At 33.3% G+C, this 26,258-nt stretch overlaps 1 protein-coding gene across 9 annotated transcripts in view; it reads left to right on the forward strand.

The window, feature by feature from the left end:
• The window catches only part of Mipol1 (mirror-image polydactyly 1), a 400,912-nt gene that overhangs the window by 134,747 nt on the left and 239,907 nt on the right, over positions 1–26,258 (forward strand). Inside the window, exon 1 of one of the 9 annotated variants that reach the window (XM_046461030.2) lies at positions 18,742–18,797. The exons of the other annotated variants lie outside the window; for them this stretch is intronic. The gene's annotated coding sequence lies outside the window, so the exon portion shown is untranslated. Of the gene's footprint in view, positions 1–18,741; positions 18,798–26,258 lie in introns of those variants that run through there. 9 annotated transcript variants of the gene reach the window in all.

Here is a 26,258-nt window from a genome sequence, read left to right on the forward strand (position 1 = left end):
TCTGCCTCTATTGAGATAATTGTGTGATTCTTGTCTTTAAGCCTATCTATGCGATGAATTACATTGCTGATTGATTTCTGCTGTTAAAGCAATCTTGAATTCTTTTTTTCTCTTTCGTTTGGCATGGCTGAGGGTCTATCAAATTTTAAAATTCTTTCAAAAACCGACTTTTTGTTTTGTTGATTTTTTTTTAATTGTTCTTTTAATCTCAGTTTTCTTGCTTTTGACTCTTGGGATGTAACCTATTTGACCATGGAACACTCTCTTTTTAATGTGTTTTTATATATGATTTGCCAGTATTTTATTAAGAATTCTTGCATCTGTGTTCATCAAGACTATTGGTTTGAAGTTTTTTATTATTATTTATTTATTTGGTATCTTTCTATATAGCTCAGTGCTATGAACTTTTCTCTTAGAACTGATTTTTCATCCTGTCCCAGAGATCCTTGATATGTTATATCTCTATTCTCATTTGCTTCTAAGTATTTTTTATTTCACCACTGATTTCTTCTGCTATTCTTTCATCATTTATTAGTGAATTATTTAGTCTCCAGGTATTAGTTTCTCTGTTTTATCTTATTATAGATTTCTAACTTCATTCCATTGTGATCTAATAGAATGCAGAATATTTTTTGTATTTGCTAAGAGTTGTTTTGTGTGCCTAAGCTATGGTCTGTTGTATAAAAGGTTCATGTCATGTTTAGAAGAAAGTAATCAGTCATTGATGAATGAAATATTCTATATAAGTCTGTTAAGTCTAAATTATTAATTGTATTTTTTAGTTCTGTAGGTTCTTTGTTAAATGTTTGTTTAGAAGATCTATCTATTGATTCTTCTACATATGGATATCTAGTTTTTGCAGCACCTGTCATTTGTTAAAAAAGCTATCTTCTTCAATGTACAATTTTGGCACTTTTGTCAATTATCTGATGACTGTCAGTATGTGAGTTTCTCTCTCTGTCTTCTATTCCATTGGTCTTTGTTTCTATTTTGATGCCAATACCATGCTGTTTTTGTTAGTACAGCTCTGTAGTATAATTTGAGATCAGGGTATTATGTTGTCTCCTGCATTGCTTTTCTTGCTCAAAATTGCTTTGACTTCCTGAGCCTCTTATTCTTCCAAATGAAGTTTAGGACTACTTTTTTTTCTAGTGCTGTGAAGAATGTCATTGGTATTTAGATGAGAACTGCTTGAATCTGTATTTTGCTTTTGGTAGTAGATCATGATTTAATTATATATATATATATATATATATATATATATATAGAGAGAGAGAGAGAGAGAGAGAGAGAGAGAGATATCTGTTGCGTCATATGTTTCTAAGGCTGCTAACAAGCAGCCTTAGAATGTGTTATGTTAGTTGATTGACTTAAAAACTGAGTTAGATTTTTTGCTCCATTATGGATAAGACTTTTTGTTTTTAATTTAGGTAGTTAACTCTGCACCTAATTTGGTCAATACATTATTTAGGTGGTTAGAGATACCTGGATGTTATTTAAAGAAGGGGAGAGTCTGTGTAGTTGAACTCTAAGCCTTAAGCCTGTTTGGTTTCCGTATTCTCATGGACTAATTGGCTTAAGTCCCATGTAACAATGCTAAGTATTAGGGTTTGGTGTTGACATACAGACATTTCCTTTTGAACTTGTGCATGTTTTAAAATATCTTAGTATTTCAAAGTTCGTAAAATATCAAGGGCCATACCATTAAGTGCTCAGTTATTTCAATCAGAATAGGATTTAAAGTTGTAGTCTCTTGAATAAAGAATTTAAAAAGAATCAAACCAAATGCAGGACTTGTTCTATGACAAGCTGTCATTTCATCTTGGTGAATGATTATAGTCATTTCTTTCATTGGAATAAAGACTTATTTTAATAAATAATTTAACAATTATACATATGATTATATATGTATTAAATATATAATAAATCTGTTAAAATTATTTAAAACATTGCAATAAATTTTAAAATTTACTGGTTTGTGTATAGATTTAACACATGTTAAATGATGAAAGATGTTGGGGTTTTGGGACATACTTGGGTAGTCATGACCAGTGTTTCTGTTTATGATTCTTTTATGAGATTCATCATCTTTGTTAGTTTAAAAATTATTGGGATGGCAGAATATAGGAGGTTGCTTTCCTGGCTGCTCTGTGGAGTGAAACCAAGAAAGCAGACAGGCAGTTTCTCAGCAAGGTAGGTGAACAAAAACAAGAGGAGCTTTACTAGAATTTAAAACTGGACATTCAAAGCAGATTGGAGACTCAGGAAGTTGAATGTAATAGAATAATGAAGAAATTCCCAGCAGTAAAGCCACTGATGCAGCCAGGTGTGAAGCACCAGCCAGAGCGGCCCCTCCTTGAGGAAAGTAGAAGGAAAAGGGAATTAAAAGAATCCCCATTTTTAGGACGCCTTGGAGGCATATGTGGGTATAGAGCATTTAGAGATCAAGGACACTGCCCAACTAAACTGCAAGGTGCTCTGCACGATATCCTTGTGTTGAAAAGAAGCCACCATTTCTCCAGGCAGCATGCAGAGGACAAAGGTAGGAACCATTTTGCAGCTACAACATGGGGGCTGGCAGCTGAGGGAGGTGCTTCCTGGAAAACTCCAGTTTGGCCCAAAATACAGGTATAGTAAACACACACTGCATAACATAGAGTGTGCTTAAGTGGCCAGAGAAAATAAAACATGGAGAGGGGTTTACACAGGGGACAGCTGGTCATGGCAACCCACCTTGCTCTACCCCTACCCCTCTAATCAGGATATTTTTAGGACTGGCTGGGAGAGACATGTCTGGGGATTTGGAAGTGAGTGGGTAGGAGAGAGATTGAGTCTGGAGACTGAACTCAAGATCAAGAAACAGGGAGTCCTCAGGTGACATAGGGGACTAAGAATTGGCTCCTCCAATGTGTGAATCGAAACCAGGAAAGATCTCTGGGGTATAGTCTTCCTGTATGGACTGCCAATTACTGGGTCCCAGAGGTGCCCTGATTTAAAATTTCCAGACTAACTGGCATTCAGCAAAGAGCCTGGAGCCTACCTAAGCCTAAACCTTGCCTCCAGGAATTCCACCTATGGGATTATCTCTCTTACTCCAGCAATCCAGAGGGTGGAACATCACACTCCAAATGACTCCACCTAAAACTGCTGAGAAGTGAAGCTGAGAATCTTTTGAACTCCAGAGAAAATAATTATTTAACTTTTCATAGATTTCTCTCCTCTTTTTTTCATTTTTCCTTTTTTTCCACTGTGTTTAATTGTGACCTTAATGGTACATGGATATTTGTACATACTCATGTGTGATTTTTTTTCTCATTTCTAGCCTTTTTGAAGACAACCGTTTTTCATGGATCAGCTTTTTGATGAGTTTTATTTTTAATTTTAAAAACTTTTAAATTTGGGCTGGGGATGTGGCTCAAGCAGTAGTGCGCTCGCCTGGCATGCGTGTGGCCTGGGTTCGATCCTCAGCACCACATACAAACAAAGATGATGTGTCCGCCAAAAAAAAACTAAAAAAAAATATATATATTAAAAAAATTCTCTTAAAATTTTTTTTTTTTTTTTTACTTTATATACACATATTTTCTCTTACCTATCTGTTTTTCTTGATTCCCTCTCTATTTTCTTCTGGTAACAGTCAATCTCTATTGTTCTCTCTTTCATTCTTCCTTAATATTTTCACTTTTATCTTCTCTGTTCATCCCTCATAATCATCACATCCTATATCACTTCTGTTCTCTCTGTCTACCATTTGAAATTGTAAACTCTCTTGCAAACTTGCTGTTTTTATTGTAGGCAATAACTGGTCATATCATTTTTGTTATTGTGATAAGTAGCATTGTTGATGTCATAATAGAAACTATTTGGTTTAATACCGTATATTGTTTGCATTTGTTGTTATTATTTGTGTCCCCCTACATGGTAAGGTACTGGAAACCTTTAGGAATACTACAAATCCACAAGGTAGAAATTGTACTACCTCAGATTTATACTGCTAGATGAGTAGACCCACAAATAACATGAAAAATCAAAGGAGCAAATCACCCCAAACAAAGATACTTCAATAACAGAATCTAATGACACCATGGTGGAAGAAATATCAGAGACGTTGTTTAGAATGTATCTAGTTAAACTGATCTATGAAGTAAAGGATGATGTAAGGAGTGAAATCAGAAAGAAAATACAGGGAGTGAAAAATCACGGTCTATAAAGAGATATAGTGTTGAGAGCCACTGTTAAGTCGGAATGACACCTGGCATTTTGCCAGAGGGAATGGTTGAAAGGTGACCCTGCTCCGGGATTAGGACAGATCCTGCTGGGAATAGGGTGGCTCCGGCTGCCTCGGGTGCCCACTACTTTGGAGTTCCCATGGAGTTCCCGCGGGGGTTCCGGGAGAATTGGCGCATGGAGCCCTGTGGAGGGAGTGTGTTCCTGGGAAGTGTGTGGAGAGGGCCCGTGAGAGTTCAGGAATAAAGAGTTGCTGTTTGAACCTACAAGGCTTTGTGCCGGCTTGGTTATTTTGTGCCCAGCCAGACTGCGACAATATAGATTCTGAAAAGTAATCATGCAAAGATCCTCAAAATTAAGGAATCAATAAACCAAATTAAAAATTCAGTAGAAAGTATCACCAACAGACTACTTCACTTGAAAGACAGAATTTCAGGCGATGAAGACAAAATATATAATCTTGAAAACAAAGTTGACCGTAGAGAAAAGATGTTAAGAGACTATGCACAGAACTTCTAAGAAATATGCGGTAACCTGAAAAGACCAAATTTAAGATATATCAGGATAGATGAAGTCTCAGAGATATAAACCAAAGGAATGCACAATCTTTTCATTGAAATAATATCAGAACATTTCCTAAACTTAATGGAAAATCAAATACAGGAGGCTTATAGGGCCCCAAATATACAGAATTAAAGCAGACCCACAGCAGGGCATATTATTATAAAAATGCATAACATACAGAATAACCAAAGAATTTTAAAGACTGCTAGAGAAAAACTGCAAATAATGTTTAGTGTGAAATCAGTCCAGATCTCAGCTGATTTCTCAACCCTCATATCAAGGAGGTCTTAGAATAATATATACCAAGCCCAATTATATATACCAAGCACTGAAAGAAAATGAATACAAGCTAAGAATACTGCCAGCAAAATTAATCTTCAGGATTGATGATGAAATAAAAACCTTCCATGATAAACAAAAGTTGAAAGAATTTACAGCTAGAGAATCTGTACTTCGGAATATTCTCAATAAAATATTTCATGATGAAGAAATGAAAAATAAAGTAAAAACGAACAAAGGGAGGAACTATACTAGAAGAATTTTCACTCAAAGGAGAAACTAATTCAAACTACAAGCAAGAAATAAATCAAAATGACAGGGAAGAAAAATAATTTCTGAATAATAATATTGAAAGCAAATTTTGGCTTAAACCCATGGCTTAAACCCATCAATCAATAGACATAGATTGGCAGATTGGATTAAAAAACAAGACCAACAATATGCTGTCTTCAAGAGACTCACCTCATAGGCAAAGACATCCACAGACTGAAGGTAAAGGGATGGGCAGAAAACATATCATTCATGTGGGTCTTTTAAACAAGTAGGGGTTTCTATCCTTGTATCAGATAAAGTGAACTTCAAGCCAAAGTTAGTCAGCAGGGAGAAAGGAGGCCATTTCATACTGCTTAAGGGAGCTATAATTAACAAGACATAAAAATTGTAAATATTCATGCCCAAACAATGGAGAATCTACGGACATCAAAGAAACCCTTCTGAATTTCAGGAATCAAATAGACCACAACACAATAATACTGGGTAACTTTAACATGCCTTTGTTACTACTGAATAGATCCTCCAAACAAAAACTAAATAAAGAAGCTGTAGAACTAAAAAATACAATTGACAACTTAGACTTAACAGGCATATATAGACTATTTCATCCTTCAAGGACTGAATACACTTTCTTAGCAGTGCATGGTTCCTTCTCTAATATAAACCATATTATGTAAGCTATCACATATGTTGGCATACGGTTGTTATATTACCTTAATATATTTTTAGCATCTGTAGGGTTATTTTGATAGTTCCCTTTCCATTAATTTTTGTATTCTTTTTTTTTCTTAATTAGACTTGTTTGGTTTTTATCAATGTTTAGCTGTATTATTTCTTCTCTATTTAGTATATTTCTGCTCCTACTCTTATTTTTACCTTCCTACTGATTTGAACACAATTTGATTATTAATCTTGCTTCTTTCTGATACCAGTACTTTAAGTTATAAATGTTCATCTGAGTACTGTTTCATCCTAGAGATTCTGATATTTTAAGATTTTATTATCGCTTAGTTCAAAGCACTTTTTATTTACTTTTCTTGTGCTTTCTTCCTTGTCCTGTGAAATATTTATAAGTGTGCCATTTAATTTTGAAGTAGTTGACATGTGGGGGTGGGGTCCTTTATATCTAATGTAATAAATCATGCAGGAAACACAGTCTGCATGATTTCAAATTTTAAAAAATGGAAATGCTTTTTATATTGACTATATTGATTATATACATGTCAAAACTGATAAAATTGGGCTGGGGTTGTGGCTCAGAGGTAGAGCACTTGCCCAGCATGTATGAGGCACTGGGTTAGATCCTCAGCACCACATAAAGATAAAATAAAGGTATGTGTCCACCTACAACTAAAAAATAAATGTTAAAAAAAATTTGATAAAATTGCGTACTTCAAATATGTGCAATTTATTGTACGTCAATCTTACCTCAATAAATACATATAAATATACGTGTGTATGTGTGTGTGTGTTTGTAAAAAAGTGCTGAGGATGTAGCTCAGTGATAGAGCACCATTCAATCTCCACTATCAATAAACAAATAAATAAAACAAAAATTATTGTACATGTACAAAAATATGATAATTCTATAAGTGGGAAATGTCTACAATGGAAATAAATGTCTTTGAATATAAAATTAAATGTTTTAGGTTCATGTCATTATGACTCCTGAACAAGTGATAAAATTAATTACTTACATTACAAATGAATAGCAGTACCTAACTAGGAAGCTTCAGGCCTCTGAGTAGCTTGGTGAGGAAAATATTTGCTAAAGGTGACAGCATGTACCTAGCCTATTTCCCATATGCCACAGGTCACTGGTAACAACTTTACCAATTTCTTAAGCTTTGAGTTCTGTTTGCACTAATACCTATAAACTTCTTTCTTGGCGTTGATTTTACTGTACCTCAGAGGTTCTGGTATGCTGTTTCCATTTTTATTAGACTGTAGGAATTTTTAAATTTCTTCCCTGATTTATTCAGTGGTCCATTTTTCCATTCACAAGTCTACTATTCAATCTCCATGTGTTTGAATTTTTTCTGTACTTGCTCTTGTTTTTGATTTCTAGTTCATTTCCACTAAGATCTGATAAAATACAAGGAATTTTTCATTTGCAGCAGTTTTATATACTCTTTGGGGAAGGCAGGGACTTCACATACATCATAGCATCTCTTAGCAAATCATCACACACCATGGGAAAATCATAAAACAACTCTAAAACATGGTTAGCACATTCACTGGCGGGAACAAGTTGGGTAAGGGTGATTGGCCAGTAAAAGAGGGGGATTCGTTTGAACTGATTGGTTTAAGCCATGAGGGGAGTACTGCTGAACTACCTGGTTTCCCAACATGTTATCAACTACCAACTACTGGGAGGGTCATCTGGCATCCCAGGTATTTCCCTGTCTCATGTTGATTGGTGGCTGCTGGGGGTTGCTATGGGTCCCCACCTAGCCTGACTGAGTCTGGGACACCTGGAGCAGCAGATCTCTCCTGGTATTTGTAGATAAACAACTCAGCAGGGTGGGTATGTGCCTAGGAGTGCTCCTGGGTCTTTCCAAGGACAAAGGTCACGCCCTCTTCCTTGGACAGGCTTTGCTATGAGGTAGAGGCTAGTTTTTCACTTTGAGCTCTGATACTATTCTGTTTGATCTAATTTACTGGTGGGCTTTGCAATTGAGTTTTTCATCTGACTTACAGAGCTTTTTATTTCTAGGATTTCTGTCTTTTTTTTCCAAAACTTACGTCCTTATTGTTCATTTATGTCATGCAATGTCTTCCTTAATTCATTTAACGGTTTATTTGTATCTCTTGGAATTCAACGAGTTTTTTAAAAAATTATTCTTTTGAGTTATTTTTCTGGCATTTCATCCACTTTCATATCTTTTGAATCACTTACTAGAGAGTTATGATGAACTTTAGAGATGTCACGTTTCCTTGTTTTTTTCACATTCTGTTTCTGCATTGAGTTGTGCACATCTTTGGGGGTGGATGACTCTTTACTTTTATGTGAGACCCTTCTTAGTAAGCAGACTTTGCTTGATTGTGTGCTCTGGGATATCATTTTATTGTGTAGTGTTGAGTATAATTTCAGATGGGCTTCATTGTATAATGTCCCTATCACTTCTTTGCTTGTGATTAGTGTATTTTAACACAGCCCATACTGTGTGTTGGAGCCTGAGGAACCCTCCTTCTCTGTAGGTTTGTAACAATGATCCGTTCACCTGAATATAGCCATCATTATTCTAAGTCTTATTTAAAAGAAAAAAAAAGCTTTTTTTTTTTTTTTTGTCTCTCTCCTGCCACCTCCCCCTCCCTAACAAGATTAGGGAGACAGTATTATCTTTTCTTACCCTATTAATTCCCCTTGAACACACCTAGCACAGGAAGGTGATGCCTGCTGAGGATCTGAGAAGTGAAATTAACAAGTGAATTCTAACAGCCATCAAGGCTCCCTGGGAACCAGACAGAACACACCTGGAATGTAACCCTTAAAGAGTTTCTTTAAAACTCCCCTGTCCCTCCTGATGGGGAGAGTCACAGCCTTTGGGGCAGGAATCCCCTGTGTTTCTCCTTTGCTAGCAAAGCAATACACCTTCTTTTTCCTTTTTTCAAAACCATTAAATTGGCATTGATTGGCATTGGGGACAGGGACTGAGCTTTCGTAATTTGGTTACAAGTTTCACAAGAATGGGGACAGACGTGGTTAGAGAGCATGGTAAAGGGATGCCTTCTCTGTATTTATTCCTCTTGTCTTTTGTCAGCAGGAAGCATTCTGAAGGGGTATGGGAGTATCCAATGCTGAAGTCCCTTGTAGGTGTGTGCCCACAACAATTGTTATTTCTCTGTGCTGTGTCTATGGGGGATGAATGTGTAGGAGGGGAACTTCTGGTCCCTCTCCTCAGCCATGTCTACTTGGGACCTGGTTGTTGGCTGGGAGCTTTTATCTTCCCTATCCTTTAAGTTAAAAGATTCACCAAGATTTCAGTAGGACTAGGTTATAGCTGGAGTAAGGTCTAATTTCTCTCAGATGGGCTGAGGATATAATAGCTCAGCAGCAAAATACCCACAATATGCCCAAGTTCAGTTCAGTTCAGTTCCCAGCAACACACAGAAAGAATCCAAACAACAGTAACATAAAAACAAACCAGATAAGTAAAGTATGAGCCAAATAAAAATAATACCCATAATAGCAATAACAACATAAAAGTAATATAGAATAAACCAAAAAGTTATAAAATAACTAAAGGAAGAACAAAGAACAGAAGAAGAGTTAAAAAGAAAGACAAAGGTAAAGCAAGAGAAAAGAAAAGAGGAGCAAGAAAGAAGACAAGAAAAGAGAGGGAAAAAATTAAAGAATTTTTAAAAATGAAAAATAAAATAAAAATTGAATAGATGGACAAAAAGAGTGAGTGAAAAATTTCTCCTAAGGGAGGTACTTGGCTGTACTTGTTGGGGGTCTTATGTGGTTGAAACCTGCTAGGTAGGGAGTTGTGGGGGTTGGTTGGTCACAGCTTCAGACTGTTGTGATTCCCCTCAGCTGACACCAAATAAGTGGGGGCAGAAAGCAGGCTGCACCCATGTTTCTCTCTGTAGGAGAATATTGATGGTGCCAAGCTATATTCTCTCTGGAGGTTTTTAGTATGTGCACCCAGCATGGGGGATGTCAGAACCACAGCAAGCCCTCCTTCTAGACAGTTTGGGTGGATTATCAAGTGTGCCATGCAGTGTAGACTCATTCCAGAGGTTTTCAGTCTGTACCTTATGTAGCAAGGCTCTGTTGGGATCACTGTATGTCCTTGTCACTGAGGATGTATATGCACCATTACCTGGGGCCTATATTCAGCCCTAGAGATTTCTAGTCTGTGCAGCTAGGAACTTGGCAAACATCCAAACTGCAGCATTTCCTGGATTTGCCCCTGAGCCAGCGCAGGGGTGGGGGTTGGGGAGGTGGTAATCAAACCACAGGGTTCTGTGCTAGAGTGGTGGTCACCAGGTAACTTCTACTCACAGTGAGCAGGATCACTGACTGCTGCAACCTCCACTTAATCCCATCATAACAGTGTTCCCTGCTATTTGAACCTGGTTTGTTTCAGACACTCTCCCAAGTCTTGACTGCATCATGTGGCCATCTTCCATCCAATCATTGTGGCAGGGTGTCCATGGGGACTCTGAATTGTGATTGTTCAAGATTGTCTGATCCCCAGAGCAGTTTAGTCCCTAACAGTAAGATCCTTTCCAAAATCACTCTTCTTCACTATAACACCCTATATATACTGAGCAACATAAGGAATTGCTTCTCTAAAACTACCTTGTTGTGCAAGAGGAGTCACTCTTAGACTCCAAATCCCTGACCTAGATTTAAGGCTTTTAAGAATGGTGGATTTCTCCTGCACTTAAGACTGCCAGACTGCTGCTAGTATCAAGGTTGTTTCACTTTCCTACTTATCTTATGCTGTTGTGTTGGGATTGGATTGAAGTTGCAAATTGCTTTGAACTTTTCTGTGAGTTTCTTTTTTGATTTACCAAGTTGCTTAGATTTTTTTCATCCCCTCTTTGTTGGTTCTCAAGAGTTCTTCCTCTCTCTTCTCAGAATATAGTTTCTCCTTTGTTGTCCTGACTTTTGTCTCCTGCAAGGTTCTCCAAAGGGTACTTCTGTTCCACCATCGTGGCTTCATTCCTAGGATCATATTGCAAAGTTTTTCATTAATGAAAACATTTATTAACAATTTTTGGGGGCTGGGGATGTGGCTCAAGCGGTAGCGCGCTCGCCTGGCATGCGTGCAGCCCGGGTTCGATCCTCAGCACCACATACAAAGATGTTGTGTCCGACAAAAACTGAAAAACAAATATTAAAAAAAAATTCTCTCTCTCTCTCTCTATTAAAAAAAAAGAATTATTTAAGAAATTACTTGAGCTTTGTAGTTTCTCAGAAAATTGAATGGTAATAGTTGTGACTTTTAAAATATTGGATCAGAAATTTGAGCTATAAACCTAACATTTATTTCACTATTTTGAAATACTTGTTTTCTAGTCATTGTATTCCACAGCCTACAAGCTCTCTTTACTATTAGAGTTTTTAAAATAAAGTACATAATTTTATGCAGCATTGCTTAGTGGGAGTAATTCAGCATGGTAATCTTGGCAAATTGCATAGCTAAAGATTGTATTAATTATGAAACTGTTATTACATGTTCAAAACTGAAAGTTTAACTACTGTTATTAAAGTTACTCTTATATATTTGCCTCTATTTCTTAGTGTCTCTATTAATACTTATTGTTAAACTTTAGAAACTATAGAAGAAATTTAAGTGGATTTTTATAGTTAAATAAAATCTATTAGCATTAGGATATATAATGAATTAAACACTTTATATGATCATTTTTTATTTATTTTAGAAAGACATTTTCTGAGAGCCGTTGTATTGTTTGATTTCAAATGGCTGCTCTTAATGTTATCATTATAGATTGATTTAACTTGGTTTAATACTTTTTTATCTTTGATTTGCCAAGAACTTCAGTTGATTGTGTGGAAATAAAAGTCTTTGTGTGTGGCACTATGTCATTCATCAGAACTTGGCACCTGTATGAATCTTAAAACAGGCTATTTGTTCCCTGCAGAAACTATTCTATAAGCTGATTTTGTTTTATATTGTGTTTTGTGCTAGATTAAGTGATTTGGTTTAGTTTGGTTTAGGGCAAAACATCCCAGGATATTTTATAAAATCTTAGTATGTTATTTAGCTCTCTGAAAATAATACTAATTTTAAAGTTTTGCTTTTTTGTTGTTGGTTTGTTTTAAACTAGAATGTTGTGCCATACCATATCCATTCTCAAGTGCCATTTGCAACTCTCATTGAAAACTACTGTAATGTTCAAAATAGTATATTGTTTTGCCTCCAAATTTTGAAAATGTGGAAGTATCTGAAAATACCAGAAATTTATTTTTCTCTTGATAATTTAATGTGGTCCTTAAAAGACATCTAGAGAAAAAAAATTAATAGGAGATAGATGTGCATGTATACACACACACATACACACACTTAGCAGAAATTGGTTCATGCAGTTATGGAGGCTGACAAGCCCCATTTGCAGTCAGCAAGATGGTGACCCTGTAGAGTGAAAGTATGTTCCATTCCGAGTCAGAAGGCCTAAGACCCAGAATTACTGATGGTGTGGTTTTTACTGAAGACTAGTAGAATTGAGCCCCCAAATAGCCAATATGCCAGAGGCTAATGCTGGAAAGACTTAATGTCCTATCACAAGACAACCAGGCAGGAGAAATTCCTATTCATGGTAGGGAGGGATGTTTACTTTCCCTAGTCTACTGATCCACTGATCTGCTTATCCAGATATGTGCTAACAGCACTCCTAGAATAATGCTTGACCAAACAGATGAGAACTCGGTGATGCACTCAAGTTGACACCCAAAATTATCTATCACAGTGACTTTTAGTGGTGGGAAATAGATGGATTGATTTTTTTGTTTTTTGGTAATAATTTCTTGATCACTGAAGATTATACCAAAGAGGAATTATCTGTGACAGAGATATAATATTCTTAATGTAGAATAATTTATTTCCATCATAAATTTTTAAAATTTTCAACTCCTGAATTCTGAGACTACTATTAATAGTCCCTAGTTGAACTAAGAAATGTGGTTCCAAAAAAAAAATTTGCTTAATTCTCAGAAACCCTTTCATACGTTTTTAATTTTTCTATTCTAAAAAATTCTTGCTATGTGTATTAGTTTATTTAGAGCTTTTCACTCTATTTAAACAAATAAGTAAAAAACCATAACAAAGTATAATTATAAAAGGTAATGAAGAAATAATACATTTTCCAATTTCAAGAGAGTCATAAAGATCACTTCCTTTCTATTCATTTGGGCTTTCTGTCATTATATGACATCCTCAAGTTTTCCTACTAAACTCCTAGGTAACTTATCAACGTTTAGTTATTAAAAGAAAAGTAGTACATGCAGGCACATGGTAAAAAATAAAGTTATACATATAGATTCAAAATGAAGGTAAATGCTTCTTTTCCTCATTTTCTCAGCCTGTCTACCCCCAACTCTTAAAACCCTTTCTTCACTGGGAATAGTTTCCTATTTATCAACCTAGGGTATGGGGGGAATAGGCCTGCTCAGTCATGTATATCAAGTATAACATTTTTTCTGTTTATTTTTCCATGTTTTGTGCCTATATTGTTTTGACTAAGAATATTTTGTATAAGAATTTTATTCATATTTTCCATCTTACTCATCTTTTTCTCGTTCATACAATATAGCTGTTTAAAAAGTATTTGTTGAACGAATCTTTCATATATAGCACATGTATCTCTTGCATTTATGGTATAAGCCATGTAGGTTTACTATGTGGTTGAACCACTTTTTATTTGTTGAGTTTTCTATTGGATATTTATGTTAGTGCTGGTTTCCATCTACCATCTCTTCCTTACCTGTTCATCCATACATTTGACAAGTTTATGCTGAGTACTTGCTTTGTGCCACACATTTTTCTGGGGATACAAAGAGAAGAAAATCAAGGGTCTTGTTTACATGTGACTTTCATATACAAAATTGCCTGAGATATCTTGAAAACAAAGAAATAAAACCTAAGCAAATCAATTTCATGAAGACGGTAGTATATGTAATGCAATGAGATTTTAGATAGGATGACCATGCAAAGTCTTTAAAATACACACACATACACACACACACATACATATATGTACACACACACACACACTTATTTATTTATTTATTTTAGTTGTAGGTTGAGGCAGTACCTTTATTTTATTTCTATGTAGTGCTGGGGATCCAACCCAGTTCTTCACACATGCTAGGCAAGCACTTTTCCACTGAGCCACAACCCCGTGCAAAGCCTTTTTTGAGGAGGACTTCTGGACAAGGCCTGATTGATGAGAAAAAATATTTTAGATATCTAGGGACAATTCTAAGCAAAGAGACTCACAAGTGCAAAACCTTAGGCAAGAATAAGCTTGGTGTGTTCGAAGAACAGAAAAAAGTCCAGGACAACATAGCATCAGTGAGTATTTGCTCTTATGAATAATACTGCTTCAATGAATCTTTGTATATAAAAATATTTTTGTAAATATTTTTAGTTTTGGAACTGTGTAGTCCAATAGTATATGCATTTTCAATTTTGCTATCTATGGTGCAGAACTTCTTTTATCCCTTGTTCTTTCTCCATCAACCTTCTCTTTCTTTCTTAGCTCTAAGGAAATTCAGTTTCTGGAGCCTGGCAGGGTTGGACATTTATGTGAAAGGAATTCCTTTTGGGAAAGAATGTGCCAAGAGCTGTGAATGTTTGAGAGACTTTTATATATTTGGAAGACAATCCAACAGTAGGCTATAAGTTTATATAGTATATGTTGTGTTAAGTAATATTTGGCTGTCTGAAAGACAGTGCTCTCCTTTGACCATTTAATAAGACTGTTTAAATTCAGAAATAATTAACATTTCTCAATCTAAGAAATAATAAATTCCAAGTTTTTCTAGTTACATTTGGATACAGTACAGTATTATAAGTGATTTCTAGTTTGATACCTGGATGCAACTCACACAGACTTGTGATTAAGTTAAGGGAATTTAAAGAAAAATTGCCACCAGCCAAAGCCTTTGCTAGAATGTGGCTTTTGTGAAGTATGGCTTTTAAAATAGTTTTAGAAATCCTTGATACTGCTACTTTGGCAAATAAATACAATTTTTAAATGCTTCTTTATGAAAAGGCATTATTTACTTTTAAACAGTATCACTTATGATTTTTTACACAAATTAGAAATTTTAGATTGGCCAAGAACAAATTTTGTTTCATGAAGTGTTTTAATTACCAGGTAAATAAGGAGTGTCAAGTCATACTTTAGAGCATAGAGATGTTTGTTTGAATTTTTTCAATCTATATTTTTTTGATGGGAGAATATAGGAAACTTTGTCAGATATATCACGCTTCTTATGTGCCTAGAGAGAGAAGGAGATATGCAATATGCTTAATTTCTTTTTATTTTTTTGAAAGAAAAATAAATTTTACTTCCTTTGAGAATTAAAAATAACTTAGAAGAATGATGTTAGGAATCTGTGATGGAGAGAAAATATTTTGATTTAACAGATGCTACTGTGATATGTAATGTTGATTATAGATTTTTTTTTAAACTAAGTAACCTTCTCCAGTACAACTTATAAACAAATTTTAGTTGGAAATTGATTTTACTTTGCTTTTTGAATCTGGTATAGATTACTAATAATAAATCAATTAATTTACATTTGATCTGTAATGATTAAGCAAACCAGTTTTTCTCATTGTCTGCTGCAAAGTCATCTAACTAGTTTTAATGTGAATATATACTTTTTTACTGAAAATTAAGTTCTTGATATCAAATCTTTATGATAAGGACTGGAATTAGTATTTTATTAGCCTTAATCCATTGTCCTTAAAAGGATAGAAATGTAAAATATGTTGCATGTTTACAGAAATCCATTCCTATTATAATATGTGGATATGTATTTTAATTGTTTGAATCATTAAAACATCTAATTTTTGCCTAAGAATATGCAAATGTGCCATTAAATCTGTTTTTAAAGATTTTTTCCAGTTTAATGTCTGAATCCAAATTCATAAAGAGTTGGAAAAATGAGATGTCTGAGCTATAGGATTCACAGGGATTTCATATGAAGCCTATTTAATCAGGATAACACTGTTATTAATATTCATAATGTCAGCTGGAACACAAATGACAGACTATGGGGCCTAAAAATTTTACTTGGTGAATTTATTAAAAGTAGCTTAAAAAATTAATGGAATTTAAGTAAAGTTGGTGAATATGAAAATCTTATGTTAGCAGAAAAAAATCTCTATTAGAACTTTCTTTAAGATCATTTTGCATTGATGTCTTTTGACAGATTTCATTGGTACTTAAAGAAGAAAGATGCATGAATGTTCATTTAAGAGGATTTAAACACATTGGCACATTAATTTTTACATGAATAATAAGTACTTTCCAAAAGCAATTAACTTACAGTGTACAAGATATGAATTGAAAAATAAGACTCTGACATCAAGGGCAAAGTAAATGTGCTGTACATTTTAAACTTAGTAACAGGATTTTTTAATATTTTGATTTATTTTATTTTTATAGTTTGCAGAGGATATGACTTAGAATATGGTTATATTAATGCATTTGAAAGCAAATTAGAAGGGCATTAATTTAATGCTCTCTTCCTCTCATATGATATTGGTATTGTGTTAAGCATTATCTTCTCCAAGTCATTTGCATTTATTGAAGAAGTAAACATTTGTTGTGCTAATTGCAGTATTTTATTAGAGAACATGTTCAATGCTTTAGAAAGGCAAAGGGATGATACCAATTAGGTTTAGTGGCAGAAATACATGTTTTAACAAACACTTTTGATTATAGCATTACTTAAAAGTATAATAAGCTTCTGAAAGTTCTGTGTGAAAAGTTAAGGACCATCTGACTAGTAGAATAGTAAATTCATCCTGAATTTTAGGCTAGGAAAGTAAAAACTTAAGAATGCTGTGAGACCAGCAGGCACTTTATGTTGCACAAGGCTTATTACTTTTTACATTTTAAAATATGCTTATTATGGAAGTTATACCAGTATTTAAGTTTTTGTTTTTATTATTGGTGTTCATTAAAAATAATTAATTTTAGAGTATTCTGTGAAATCAGTAAAATTATTCGTTTTACAAACTTTTATAAAAATTTTAGTACTTGTGAAAACATAGCTAGTTATTATTGAATATCAGTCTAATTAGGGCTTGAGCCTTGCCATTGAGAGATCATAGGTATTCATAATGGTAGTTCAGATGGGTACTAGAAGGTTCACTTCCAGTCTGTGTTTAGGAATTGTCCAGTACGTTTTGAAACTCAGAGCTTTATTGGAAAAAGCATTAACTTAATGGGAGTATTTACAAATTACCATAGTTTTATACTGCATGGAATGAAATCAAATGGGTATACTAGTTAATATTATTTGTCGAGCGGCTTTTAAAGAAGGTGTCATTGGATTTTTTGTTTTGGGCCCCAATGTATTCACTTATGTGCCCAGGAGAGGGCAGCATTTTACTATGTCAGGCTCATAAAAGAATTTGCCCTGCTTAGACTGTCAATGTTTCTTGTAATTACTCCCAGTATATTTGTTGCTTGCTTATGAATTAACTTGCATTTATGGAACTAAATCATTCCAATCATTTAATTACACCTGAGGAGCTGAACTATAATTGCTTGCTTCCAACTAGGATCTGATATGGCTTGAGCAGTATTAATTTGGTGTTTACTTTTCTGAGTGCTAAAAGCATTAAAATGATTGTGCAATGGGATTACATTTTACTAATTGCTGGCATTCATTAGCTGGGTAAATGATGAGGAAGAGTGACTGTATATTGCAGAGGGATAAAATTATGGTTTTAAATAGTATATTACTAAGCACATTAAAGCCTGTAAGACATGTTTTAAAATACTCCAGAGGTTATTAAAGACTGTATTTTCTACATGTCTTGCTATATGAATCTCTTATTAAAATACTTCAATTATTATTAACCTTTTTGGGCAATATGTAGGGAAATGGCTTCATTGACTGGAACATATTTCTTTGATATTAATAACTTCCTATATTTTCAACTAATCCAAAAGTAAATGAGGAACTTAGAAAAAGATTGCCAACTCCACATCAACATATTTAGAGAAAATTGGAAAAGGAGAAGCTTACTACAGCTTTATTTGAGGACTTTTTAAAGAACGCAGGGTTCTAGCTGTGAGGTAAATCTAATTTTATTCCCTTTTAAAGCAAGACAAAAACAAAACAAGAAACTTACATAGCTTTTACCACGTTTACTATGAAAACAAGTACAACAGAGAAATACCAATAATTTCACAATTTAATGATTTGACTTCTTTGATTTAAAAATTACAATAACAAGATTAAATTGCTTTTACAAGTTTAAATGTTTTATATGAATATATGCATAGCAAACTCAGATTAATAAATTTGAAATTTTTGGTGCACAAATTATAGCATAAACAGTAAAATTTTTTAGATGCAAGAAATTATAGTTGGAGAAACGTTAAATAAATTAAATGTTCTATAACCAAAGCAGCAAAAATGTCTAAAAAACTTAACTTGAACTATATTTATGAAAATATAACTGTGAGGAAAAGAACCTTTTTTTGAGAAAAAGATTTTATTTCACCTGTTGAAATAGACTTAATTGTCCTATTGTAAATGTTTTCAAAAACCATTTATCCTTTTAATTCTCTGTTAAACAAAGGTAAGGTTTAGGTGTGTTCTGATATATTGTTTTAAGTTTATTTATCTAGAGTTGGCTTTATTTTAGCTTCAATCTTGAAGTAAAAACCAGGGACATTGCCAGAGCAAATAAGAACAAAAGTACAAATGGAGGACTGGTCAAAAGGTAAGGACTTTTAAGGTATTAATATGAAGCCCCAGGTGTTGTGGCAGTTCAAGGCACTGAATGAAATGTGTTTGTTCTAACCAATATGTGAGGCAGACATGCACACATGCAAACATATGTGCACTTGGGCGTGTGCGTGCACGCACACACACACACACACTCACACACACACACACAAAGGATACCCACACAAAGAGATCCATGTATTACAAAAGAGACACAAAGACCCAGAAAAAGAGACATACATGTGCACATAAATAAAGAGATAAACATAAAAAAGACACTGAGAGTAAGAGGAAAAAGATGCACAGAGAAATAAAAACAAACATACAAAAAGAGAAGATGGTGACACAGAGAAAGAGAGATACAGAGGCACACTCACAGAGAAAAAGACATAGAAAGGGAGGTAATTAGAGAGGAAGACACAGACAAACATAGACATATATACAGAAGCACACAGAAAGAAACACAAACAGAGACTCAGAGTAAGAGATACAGTGAGAAGACGATGTACAGTGAGGGAGAGACAGGAAAGAAAGACGCACAAAACTAGAAGCACAGGCATACACACAGATAAACACACAAAAAAAGACTCTCAGAGGCAAAAGCCATGCATAGTAGAAGAGACAGAAAACACACATACACTACACATAGAAATAGACTGAGACACATAGATATAGACATTCACATCTTGAGACACACCCAGAGGCACTTCAAGAGGGAAAGAATCAGAAGGAGCAAGAGAGATCTGCAGAGATATAAGATGTAGAGATGTGGGGATGGAAACAAAGATTCTTTGAGAAAGAGAGAGAGAGGCACAGGAAGAGACAGAGAGAAGCAAATACAGTTACACACAGGCCTAGAACACAGCCTAAGAGACAGAACAGTTGTGCACAGAAACAGTTTGAAAGTCGTTTCAAACTCATAGACTGAGAGCCTGAAATAGATAGACAGACAGACAGATAAATGAGTGGTACTACATGTAAGCAACATCTACATGGAACAGGGAAAAAGAGGATTTAAAGTCTATTATGGTAAAATGTTGAAGATATGGAATCCTTAGAAAAATGAATCATTTGAATATAATACAGTTGAAAACTTAAACCTTTATATACATCTTTTTCATTTCTTCTCAATTTTATAATTTAAAATATAGAATTCTTACTAAAGTACTATATAATCTTTCCCTTTTGTGTTTCCTTTTACCCACAATAATGCTCTTTTCAAATTCACCAATATTCAGGCACATTATTCCTTGTTTTAGAAAGTTAAAGGCTTTTTGGTGTGGGGGCTGTTTCATAGTCATTATGTTAAATCAGTTGATTACATATTTTTTCCTGAAGTATTAAAAGATATTATGCTTTCTGAGTACCTTTTTCTGAATTCTGCATTGTTTTTGACTTCCATATAAAAACTTATATAAAAGCATATATAACCTATATGAACCCTCTTGCTGTTAATGCTATCGTTAGTAATTTCCTTTCTAACTTGGGACTCTGGGCTGCTTGTTACAAATTTAGCATCCAGATGACTTATTGAATTGTGTGTAAAGTAGTAATACATAGTATCTGAGTAATGTGATTAAAGGTTCTTAATGTTAATTGTTTTAATGTATGGACTATGTGACATTTAATTTTGACCTACTCTCTTTATATTCAGGTTTATGATAAGAATATATTGGTGTGTGATCAACTAATTTTTGTTGTAGATATTTTTATTTATTTATTTATTTTGCTAGTACTGGGTATCAAACCCAGGACCTCATGCATGCTAGGCAAGCACCCTACCATTGAGCAACATTCCAACCCAATATTTTTATTATTTTATTCAAGTAAGCAAGCAACATTCTTCGTTTCAGGAGTTCAGAAAGCATTCTCCTCAATTTACTTACAAAATAAGAAAAAGTAAGCAAATTGCGACATACCTATTGTTTATATTCCCTATTCACAGGTCACATTGTTGTGAAAATCATATTGTTCAAATCAGAGGCCATAGGGCGTTTAAGGAACCAAAGGAATTAATGTTTAATGTATCTAAAAAGTGGGAAGACAAAAAGGAATTACTTCTTATAATTGTAAAAGTGACCATTCTTTTCCTGGCCTTGTTATAGAAGCACTGCTGAAATATTTTAAGTCCAAAGAGTTGATAAGGTAGATAATGTAACAGATATAACCATTTACGATTTTGTTTGTTTTTATCATTATAGACATCTTGGAAAATGTAAAGCCAAGGTTGGTAGAAGGGAGTAGTGAAGATATCTACAAAATGTGTTCAACTTTCTTTAAAGAACTTAAAAACAACACTGACTGTATTGTTTAAGTCGATAGAAGTATATAAGTGTGAATACATATGTGTTGCCATATGGGGATTGGTACCAATAATGTTTTGCCTTTTGTGAAAACTTTCTATTTTTTCAGCATTTTCTTTTGTCTGCTTTTAAGAAATGAAATGTCATAATCAAAGGAGTTTATGCTTATGTAAAATCAACCCTTAGAAAAAACAACTTGACCTATGATTGATTGCTTAGTCCTCTTTAGCACTTACACTTAGCCCTTTTGTATGTGTATATTCTGTATCCTAGAATTCCGCCAATTGTGGATGGAAAATATGTGGAAATAAAAATTGCTTCTGTACTGAACATGGACAGAAATTTCCTTTTGTCATTATTCCTGAAGCAATACAATGTATCAACTATTTACATAGTATTAGGTATTAAAATTCATCTAGAGATGATTTTAAAATATATGGAAGGATTGTAAATAGGTTATATGCAAATTCTATGACATTTTTTATAAGGGATTTAAGCATCTAAAGATTTTGATATCTCTGGGGGTTCCTGTACCAGTTCCCCATGGATACCAAAGACAACTGTACTCATTTACTTTGTAAGAAAAAAAGGCATGGAGATCAGAAAGCTTGTATGAATAATTATTTGGAATAATGTTGTAGTTTCCTGAATATTTTTTACATTAATTTAGGTAATTTTTATTAGCAGAAACATGGTCTAATGGTTTTATGGCATTCAGTGATCCTTAGGAGATAGTTTATGTATTATTTATTGATAAATGCTTCTGCCATAAGTATATATAATTCTAATAATGTAGGTTAAAATGAGGGCTAGATACCAGTTAAATTTAGAAAATTGTGAGAAACTTATTTAAATTTAGAACCTTTAGGGGTCAGTGTTCCCTAAGAAAGGTTAAAAAAGGTTACTATGCATACCAAAATTAAATATTAAATCTGCTATCTTTTAAATATTTTTTACAAAGTAAAAATAAGAAATGGTGAGAATTCCACAGCTTGAAGAAGCCTTAGACAAAAACCTTAAAGTTTATTATATAAGAATCATTTACTATGCTTTTAAAACACAATAGTTACTTTTATGTATTATCTTAATTTAGATATGAATTGCATGTTTTTTAACTAATTGGCCTTTATGGTTAAAGTGAGCATTATTCTAAATCAGGATTCTTTGTACTCATTTGAAACAAGGTGTGAAACCTCTTCTAAAACTACCTGTGTTAGTAGAATCCTTATATGTTGCAATTTATTGAAGTTTAGTAAATATTTTGAAAAATCTTATCTTACCAAATTTAAATAAAAAACAACTCTCATCCTCTTTATTCTAGAATTGGACTAGCAATTATCTTTTATAGTCATGATTCTTATGGTTTTACTGCGAAATAAATAATCAAAAGAATTTTTCTTAATAAATAAAATTTAACAAAAGGTAACTTGTATTTTTTTAGTGTCTTATTAAATTGGAATACTGTTTATTCGTGCTTAGCATTTTATTTATTTGTTTATTTGTTTACTTGGTGGTTCTGGAGGTTGAACCCAGGGCCTTGTGCATGCAAGCACTCTACCAGCTGAGCTATACCCCCAGTCCCTCATACTTAGCATTTTAAATCTGTACCACCATCTACTTCTTTTATTCATTCACCTTTCTTTTTGCAAGGTATTTAGTATTTTACCTTTTGTTCATCTGTTATTCTGCAATGAAATTATAACTGAAACTTGCATGATTTGCAAACTTTTTTAAGATTAAACAACTAAAGAAATTCTCTAGAAAAACATCTATGATGCTTTTAAATGTCACTGATTATTATGATGAAAATATGATTGTAGAATCTCAATTGTTTTTCATAAACTTGTTTCAAGCAGAAAGGAACAAAACAGATTAGAATGAACATTCATTTCTACCAAAAAGATAGCTGGTAGAAAAAAAATAATCTGTAGGAATTATGATTAAGAACTTATTGAAACTAAGGTTTTCAACAGATCTAGATGATTAATCAGTAGAAAATAATATTTAATAAATGTAAGTAATGGCATATATTCTCTAAATAGTAATTTAATTAGTAATTACTAATTTTAAGCTTATTTCCTATATTGGAAAGTAGAGGTGAACTGTACTGGAAAATCAATCCATTTAATAATTTCAATAAAGTATTATGATAGAAACAACACAAGCTTTGGAGCTAGATAGATCTTTTAATTTTTCACTTACTAATCACCTCGACTTGTATACAAGTTCATAACTACTTGCAAGCCTGAGTTTTCTTGTGGGGAAATGGAGAAATAATCTTCGTGAAGATTAGGTTTGATGTATGGTGAGGCCCTACTACAATGCCTGAAAACAGGAAATGAATTAATATATTTCGAATATTAGAGTGTTTTCACTAATGTGGTGGTGGTAGTGATTACAAAGGCTAAAAATAGATTGCTGACAAAAGGATCTTTAAATAAATAGTGGTTGTTATATCTTATTCTTTCCAATTATAGAAATTAAGTATTAAAGTTTCAAAAATATTAGGAAATATTAACCATATCAAATACTGTTGTTATCAGTTTAATAAGTCTGTTCTCTTCAAATGTAATACTCATACTATCATTAGAAAATTGATTTTTCAAAGAGGAATAGTTTATGTTTGTGTATTTGGTAGAATGTAATATAGAATCAGTAATACTCATTAAGGGTAATATCTAATTTGGCTATATTTGAATTCTGATTGCAGTAAAAACTATTCAGACTAGTGACATCACAGAATATATGCCTTTTCCTTTTGGCAAGTGTGAAGTTAAGGTTGTATTTTAAATTTCTTCATATGCCCTAGAGGGGTTGAAAAGAGAAAATGCCTGAGATTTGATTAAATTTACTATTTAGCTCCATAGTACTTAGATTAATAGAGTGCTAGTGGCTTCTCACACATGACCACCTAGAATATTTCAGAGTGGTGGTAGGATCCTGGCAGCTGGCCAACAAGGATTGATTCGTTTCCTGAGGAAACGCTAAGGCTACTCTTAGAATAATGATGCAGGTTGTACTCTTTTATTAAATTTTTTCTTTTATTTTAAATAAGTTTATTAAAATAAGTAGGTTCTGGGGTTTCTTTATTATTTAAGCTTACTAAGAATGATTCTGTTATTAATCTTGGGCTCCATAGAAAAATGGAATGAAAAAAACAAAAAATAGTTACAAGGGCAACTTAATTTTCTAGCTGGTTATATAACATTTCTTATTAACTGTGTTTTGACATCATTTCTGATACAAATACTTCATATTGGTGAGTTTATGCCATATATTCCTTTTTAAAATTAGCTTTATTATTTTTGGAATACTTTTAGGTTCACAACAAAATTGAGAGAAAACCCCAGAATTCCCTTATCCTCCAACCCCCATAATGCACAATCTTCCTCACCATTAAAGTCCCACTCCATCCTGGTACATTTGTTACAGTTCATGAACCCACCCATAAATTCTTAATAGGGGATAAGTTTGTAAGATGATAGGAATCAATCTTTCTTTCCCCCTCCCCTCCCCACTCCTTCCCTTCCCCAAATTTAAAGAGTGTTTTAAATGTGTTCAGCTATAGTTCTTCATGTGAAATTCTTACTACATTTTTGATCTTCCACTTTATAGAAATGATCATTTCTAAGAATGAACATAAAATGATATTTTTTTTATTTTAATAGAATTTCCTCTGTCATTTTATTCTATTGGTATGATTCTCTTTGTAGAACCTGTGACTTGTTTTTTTGGGTTCAAGGGTATACCAACTTCACTTATGCAAGTAATTTCAAATGTATTTTTGACATAAAACAGGAAATGCTTTTGGAAATAGGAAAAATGACTTGAATTTGCCAAAAGTCTTTTTGCTTCATTTAAAATTCTTTTTCCATAGGATTCTGTGCTCTTCAGTAAATATCCTCATTCATTTCTACTTATGGTCTTTTAGGACAGAACACTTCCTGGAATGTGTACAACACAAATCTTAATATTATAATATTGAATCTTTAATTTTCTAGAAATTAGAATTTCAGTTTATATAAAATCACTGTTGTGGTCTCCTTAATATGATTGCTATAAAATTGTAAGTGAGCATTGACATTTTGTTGATTTAGAAGATCAGTGTACACTAGTTTATAGACTGAATTTAAGGCTATTTACAGAGTTGGTCCTGGTTGACTGTAAAGCAGGACTGATGTGACATCCTGGATTTAAAGGTATTCATTATGCTTTTCAAGAAATGTTTCCTAAATGGCAAAATTATATATTTTACGGTATATTTTCTCCCTATGTTTTGGTTATAAATAATTCTATACTAGAAGAAAAAATTTTGGAGGATTTCACTAAATAACTCAACTTTTAGTGGTCTGTTTTCTATCCTGTAGGTCATTATTATCTTTTGGGAAGAATATAATACACTATTTTTCTTTGTGTTTTGCTTATTGTGGGGAATATGAAAAGGCAAAAACAAATCAGGCTTTAAGTTTTTAAAATTGGTTAAGTACATTATCTCATAGTTTCAGTGATTTAATTAAAAATATTTTAAGGGCCTGGGGGTGTAGCTGATGGACAGCACTGGGTTCAGCCCCTAGCACTTTCCCTAAAAAAATCTTTTATAATTTTTGGGTGAAATTGATAATTCTTTGCCAAATGGTAAAATTTTACTGATGAAATGCAAGGTAAAAATAATTATTTTTAAAAATCATATTTTGACTTTCATGTTTGACTGATTCTTGTTTTTATGCATAAACTTTTAATATTTTTAAATTAGTGCACTAATGGGTAAGAAGTAAAAGCTAAGCAGTTTATATGATAAAATTATACTTGGTGCTTAGAAATTACATATTGTAGACTTTTGCTATTTCAGTATTTTTTAAATTAACAATTAAATCCTCCTTTTTAATACAATCTTGCTATCTGTACCTAATGTAATTTGATATATTCTAGCTAACAGTTGACTAACATAACTAACAACATTTGTTGATTTGAGCATTTTTAGTATTACATTATAATCAAGTTAAGCACAAATACCCTTTTTTCTTTATTAATATCTTCCTCTACCTTAGAAAATTAAAAATTTAAATTAATATCAGTCTCCAGGAGATTGGGATATAAGTAAAGTTTATTTAGCATTAATTTCTTTGAGCCAACAAGTATGTGGAAAAAAATAT

Source organism: Marmota monax, unplaced genomic scaffold (assembly GCF_021218885.2).
Source record: "Marmota monax isolate L192 unplaced genomic scaffold, Marmota_monax_Labrador192_F-V1.1 WCK01_AAM20220418_F8-fsc00001, whole genome shotgun sequence".
Lineage (NCBI taxonomy): Eukaryota > Metazoa > Chordata > Mammalia > Rodentia > Sciuridae > Marmota > Marmota monax.